We start from the raw sequence: 6,878 nt of genomic DNA, 5'->3' as shown, positions 1-6,878 counted from the left end.
GTGTGTGTGTGTGTGTGTGTGTGTGTGTGTGTGTGTGTGTGTGTGTGCGTGTGCAGTACGGGAATGCATAATATATACTATACAAAGAAAGAACTCAGGAACTCAGAACAAACAATATTTTGTCGCACTTTTTTTTTAAACGTTCCGTAAGACATTCGAAAACTATTCCACTTCGTGTTACAAACATTTTAATAAACTTTAAACGAAACTTTCTTTAATTGGATTTTAAGTGAGTTTCACTTAAGTAAAACAGAAGTCACTCTTCCAATTTGAATTGAAGGTGATCTCTGTTATTAGTACAAATTAAAAATCTCCACAAAACCTCACATTTATAATTTAAAAAAAATATTTGTTTAATAATAATCCGTCGGATATTATCGATCGCGTTAATTAAAATTGTGTTTGACTACGCATGTTCATGAAAATTTTTTTTCTCATTTATAATATGGCTTAATTAGCTTTATTAAAATATAGCGTAGCTGTACCGAAATTTCGTCGCTGGGTAACCATAAATTCTAATAAAAATGGATTGTAGCTGACGCAGGAAAAAAATTATGAGGCAATCGTGGCTTCGTTCGGGAAGGACGATCCGTTATCTTAAAGTCGATAGTCCACGCAAAGGATAATACAATCAAACGAAGCAGATTACACGACCGAAATTACATTCTGCGTGTATATATGTGCATACTATATGACGCATCGACAAATAAGCGATAGTATCGTGCCCTTTGTTTTCCAAGTCCGATTTATTGTTCTTTTCTACGTCGCGACGACCAAATGTCAACCATGGAAACGCCTTTGTGCTGTACAAAGAAATAGTAAACCTTTGCTGCAAAACTTTCGTTTCTTACTCCCTTCTCAAAGTTATTTCAAGAACGGAAAGGATTATCGAACAATGGACACTTCCAATGGAAACTTCAATAGACACTTCTTGCGCATTTCCATTCATAGAAACCGCTAAAAGGAAAACAAATCTTATGCCCGCGATTAAGCGGTACTTGTCAGGGCAGGTATATAGGTGGAACAGCAATTAACCGAGATCGATAGGCTTGGGTATCCTTCGCGATGTTAGGATTAGATATTTAACATCTTGATTGCAACATAACATTGCCTCTGTCATCAGTACTTCGTCGTCAAAGCCATTACGGTGTTCCACTTTTATACCGTCTTCATTTTATTATTTCCATCAACGCATTATGTGCCTTACTATCTATAGTAATTTACACAATGTATAGTAGTTTAGACAATGTATAGTAGTTTAGACAATGTAAATAATGATGTGGATATGAGTTGTATGCTCTGCGCAAGTTTACTTCGCCGCAGTTACTTTATATATTGCAGGGAACGCCGCGATTGCTATTATGTTATTACGAGAAAATATCGATCGAATTTCTGTTACGCACTGCGTCCGGTTTTATATCACATAGTTCTATCCTTACATAAAGCGAACAACATAACGTTTTGCTAATGTCACCTTCCAAACTGACCCTGTTACATGAATAATGAGACTGATGAGTAATCACTATTTTTATGATCCGTATAATTGTCCCATAAGCCATCGGAGAATCGTATTTACGCAAGTGTAAATATGTACGCTTGTGAGAATTTTTCCCTTTCATGTTTAACACGCTCAAATTGAAAGTAAAATAATCTAACGCTGTATTATTTTTACTGCGCGGTGAAAAAGAGGGTATAAATATTAACGTTATAGAAATTTACGCAATCGTAATTGAAAAGTTAACGAGGCAATGTTAAATTCTTAATATGCTATTAAACGACAAATTTCACGCTGAGTTTCACACACGTTGATTTTGCAACCCACGTTGCATAATGTACAACCGACCGTCCAAATAAACTTTGCGGAATATTGAAATCAGTGTATCGAATATTTACGATAAAATTAAAGTTGCCTCATTTTACACGCGGGAAAACGCAATTTCCGCGCAAATTTCGATCTATAACCAGGACAGAAATACACTTGTGCGACTTAATCTTTTAAGCTTGATCAACGTGGCGAATTCAACAATGCACTTGGGGTAACCTCGGTCCGTTCTCCTTCGTTATTGCGATCGTAAATCATCGTTCACGGCAACCATCTCGTAATACGCTCGTGACATTGGTAAACATCTTGGGAACTTAAAAAAATACTTTCTTAGATTGCATATCGGGTCGTACATCGACAAATTATCTAGGTCATTATACATTGTCGTAACACATATTCATGATGTTTATCTTACAATTAGCTCTTATACGACGACATTTCATTACACAGTTAACGCCGAATCGATTAAATCGAGCATGTATGAGTGAAATAACAAATAAAACTTGCTCACAAAAAATAAGCTTTTAGAAACCTTATAATTCTGTTTATGCAAATAAAATTTCGTAAATATATTTTTTTCTCAACATTTTTTTTTCCAAAATAGTCTCCACTTACAAACCCTAATCAATCAAAGTAATTAAGTTTTTACTGCTTTTTGGTATCGAGAATTGCGAGTTTTGTCTTTTTCGAAAGTACAATATACGCATGTTCGTGGAGCACGTTCTCGAATAAATGCTACGTTATTTTTATTGCTATCCATTTCGGAGTCCAATTGCATAGTCGCAATGATGTAAAGCGCACGGAGTTCCACGGCGAACGCGAATGAGCAATAAAACTTTCTCCCGATATATTTCGAGAGTAGTACTTTTTAATGAAGGCCAGGCGACATTTCTGTCTTCCAACCAAAGATTTAAGTAGCGTCGCGCTCTTTGAAATAACGCGGAAAATTGATCGCAAATTAAATTACATCTCTGAAATTTAAAAGAAATCGCACGAATCGCCTCGTACAGCTTTCTATATTTTTCGAATTTGACAGTTCTCTATTTGACGACGACGTTTATTCCGAAACAGAGATTAATATTCTCTCTTCCCATGAATTCCTTACCAAAACTTTATTATCTTCTTTCGATTCATCATTTTATCAACTTAGCCGCACAAACACTAACACGAATATAATCAATTCGCATAGTTGTTTTCAGAAGTTTTTGTTCGCCGCGCGTAAGCTTCAATCATATTGAGTGGTAGCCGCGTCTCCGCGCACGGGAACTACCCATAATCACGTAAAAATACTTCCGTGCTCCCGTCGCACCCTGGTGTGTATATATAGATAACAATGGAAAAGTTGTTTAAGTAAGTTCGAAACTCTCGAACGCCGGCCCAGCCGTAACATTATTCGTGGTAACGCGAGATCTGCGCGAGACTAACGATATCCGCATGCTCGTCGAAACTCGACAACTGTCGCTAATGAATAAACTTGTAATTAAGGTCGGTACATTTCCGCGGAATGGATAGCGTGAAATTGAAGAGTTCGTATACTGCCCTAACAAGCCCTTTCCCGCGGACACCCTTCGGCGTTCTTTTCATTTATTACGATTTCGAACAAATGGCTTATAACTGTCTCAGTCGATTGCTTCTCCGATATCGTCAGATCGTTCTAACTTCTAACTTCTTCGAGTATAGTATCGAGTACACTTTCTGTTCCGTATTTATTTCTGAGACAGCCATGTTTCTAAAAACACGGTGACACATGATGAAAACGTGACATCAAATCATTCATTACAGCGAATAAAATGCTGTTTCTTTTCAGTATCATTTGCAGATTATATGTTTCATTCTCTACTGAAATGCGCTCTAAAAGACAAATAATATTAAAAACAGTTCGAGAAACCCGATCGGCAAAGACTTTTTGCTGTGTGGCAAAAGTTATAACATTTCAACCTTATCTCTGTTGAGGTCCGCGATATTGCGTAATTTTAATTAAGCAAACTTCGTGTTTAATGTAACCTGATAATTTTCTGACTCTGACATAACAACTCTGACCAACGTGATCGTGCGATGTATATCTTAATAAAAAGTGCGTCTTTTGCACGAACCTTTTCTTTATTTTTTCGCGAATTTATAACTAAGTGTTATAAACATAATAAGATTCACAAAACGAAGAACACACTTGAAATAATCCGATTGCCAAAGCTATATAGGTATACTATATATCAGGTATTAAGTACGACACACCGCTATATCCGGATCAGAAGGACTTTCTAAGGTAAAGGGATATGCAAAAGGAATTTCACACCTGCTGAAATTCATCGTAGCGTATCTTACCATAGGCGCCAAATTATTCCACATGATTTTCACATACTTCAGCATTATGCCGACCGTGCAAATTTTCCTTTCGACTTCTCACAGATACCGATATAAATCATATAAAGGGAAAGAGAATTTATATGGAATGTACGATAGAAAAAAAGTGGGAGTTGCGCATTGCCTACTGAAAAAAAAGAGTAAAATAAAAGTGGGAAATATTTCTAGTTTCCTATCGAAATATAAAATTCATCAAAATGAATGAGCAGAGTAAATGGATAGAAATGAGTTACAGGTTACACGATGAAAAATAGTTTCTCATTATGTATAATTTTCCGTCATTTATATTTCATATTCATTTATACTGCAATCTGTACCATTCACTTTGTGTGCTGTGTAATTTCTATACACTACTTATGCAAATTGGACCGAGTTAAAATTAATCCTACTCTTGAAATAGTCTGAATAATTTTACATTGAATGTTGAATGTTGGAGCCAGTTTTCTAACATATTTTCCACGAACGCTACATTTAGCTTCAAAGCGGTTCAAATGTCAAACAATGCGTTTATATTTTTTTTCTCAATTTCCGCAAGTTATCTGGTTCATATTATATATTTTTCAAGTGGTCTTTAAATCACCTTTTATATATGTATTAATTAAAATATACTCGTTTAAAATATATTTTATCTAAATATTATTTTATTTCCTCTCATCAACTATTTTTCTCTGTATGTATAAATAAAATCTATAAATAAAAATATTTTACTACTTTTATGTATGTTGCGCACACAATTTCTACCATGTATGACATTAATTGGATATATCATTTCAGCATTATTGTAATATCATTCAAACTACATAATAGCGTAATCATTATTGCGCTTTTGATTTCCCATGGCTAACTATAGCCACGACATATTGCTATCGTTATCCTACGTTATTATCGATCCTATTAACACACAGCATGTCTTCAATTGCTATCAATACACAGATTACGGTGATAAGTCACGAGGGATAGTCAGTTAAATTTAGAAACCTTATCTAAGTAACAACATGCAGTTCAATTCGCTGAAAACTCTTCACCGTGTAGTTCATGGTTATATTATCATCAGCATGCAGACATTTTCGAATACTGATGTTAAATGGATTTTCTCGACCTGAACACGAAATTCAATATCAACGTCAGGTATCACATGAAGATATTTAATTAATGTGGAATAGTAGTGGCATAATTCATTAGAGATGCTTTCGATTTCAAAAGGCCATTATTTAATCTAATAATTAATTAAATGTCTTTATCGTTTTTACGGCAATAACTATAGTCGTATTACACAGCTTTCTTAAATTATCGAAACGAATGTGATGTAACCTGTACTAAGTACATTAACTTATATAGTAAGATATTCTGAAAATTTCCTGAATTACAAATAAAATTTATTTCTTACAATTATGTAAATCAAATAGATATTAAAACTATAAAATTATATGTGTAGAAAAAGAGAAAAAGAAAAATTAGAAAAAAAATTATACCGGATATTTCTCTCTACGGATATTTCTCTACGAAAAAGTTCAATGTAATGTAACATTATGCTCTAACTCCACATTTGTAGGAAATAATATTATAAATTGAATTTGCAAACGAGCAATTTACGTACAATCATATACATATACACTATGTTAAATTTGTGTCAAATTAATATACCAAATTTGAGTTATTTTTAACCGTCCTATAGATCGCCACTGCTCCTACTCAATATGTCGTTAATTGAACTAAACAAATGGAATTAAAATAATACTGATTTGTGTTAAAATAATAAATTTCGACACACGTGGTAGTTAAAAATAAATAAATTGTTATTTAATTCAAAGTATTGAATTAAATTTCAACGATCCTTTCAATACTTAACAGTGTAATCAATCGTTTGGAAAAATTCAAGATTTCAGTAGAATAATCTCATCTAAAAGCATATTACATGGTGGATGGTATAAATATTAGACTTCTTCCATCACTTAATTTCTGTACGAAGAGAATTATTGGGGGCAAAGAATTGCGGAGGAGTCTCATTACCCACTGTTCGAACAAGAGGAGGAAGTTCCCGTTAACCATCACTAAAAGTCGAGAAATTTCTTCGTTCAACTATCTTAAACTGAATTTCGAGTATTATCGGCTCATTTTATAGAGTTTTTGCGGCATGCGTTCTACTAACTATTAGTTTTCAACTTTTATTAAATATTAGAATTAACTTACCTTGAAAATAAGCGTTAATAAAAATTATATGAATAAAGAAGTACAGAATTAAGTATAATTTCTCATATGTACATGAAATAATCGTGTGGCAAAAAAAATGACGGAAAATAATCAGAAAATATCGTAGTCAATTCTCGAGATTTATTAAAACAGTAATAACTTTATTTTTAATAAAAGTTTAATTTGTTTTTTATTAACTTTTTCACTCTTTCTATTAGTTTAGGTGCTATAAAAGTGATTTGCTGAGAAAAAATATATCATATTTGCTCAATTACAATTTTCGCTAAAAATAACGAGATGGGAATTTTTACGAGCAATTAGGTAAAAGTAAAGAGTTACTACGTTTAAATAAAATTAATTAGATTTTGTTGCTGAACAAATGTTGATTGACAAAGTACATTTCCAGAGATTTTAATTTCTTCTTTCATGCACTGTTTCGAAATATTTACTTATTACCCCTAATTAAAATATTTCATGAATTCTCACAATATCTGGATAAAAGAAA

The 6,878-nt window shown here is 33.2% G+C and overlaps 1 protein-coding gene across 7 annotated transcripts in view; it reads left to right on the top strand.

The window, feature by feature from the left end:
* The window catches only part of LOC112462603 (arrestin homolog), a 54,024-nt gene that overhangs the window by 2,560 nt on the left and 44,586 nt on the right, over positions 1–6,878 (top strand). The window contains exon 1 of one of the 7 annotated variants that reach the window (XM_025028483.1): positions 4,067–4,085. The exons of 5 other annotated variants lie outside the window; for them this stretch is intronic. The gene's annotated coding sequence lies outside the window, so the exon portion shown is untranslated. Of the gene's footprint in view, positions 1–4,066; positions 4,086–5,996; positions 6,695–6,878 lie in introns of those variants that run through there. One more of the 7 variants, XM_025028482.1, reaches the window with a different exon arrangement.

This window comes from Temnothorax curvispinosus, unplaced genomic scaffold (assembly GCF_003070985.1).
Source record: "Temnothorax curvispinosus isolate PA1 unplaced genomic scaffold, ASM307098v1 QBEX01012569.1, whole genome shotgun sequence".
NCBI classification, from domain to species: domain Eukaryota; kingdom Metazoa; phylum Arthropoda; class Insecta; order Hymenoptera; family Formicidae; genus Temnothorax; species Temnothorax curvispinosus.
Note: the sequence above shows the minus strand (reverse complement) of the source record. Positions and strands in the feature narration are given on the sequence as shown.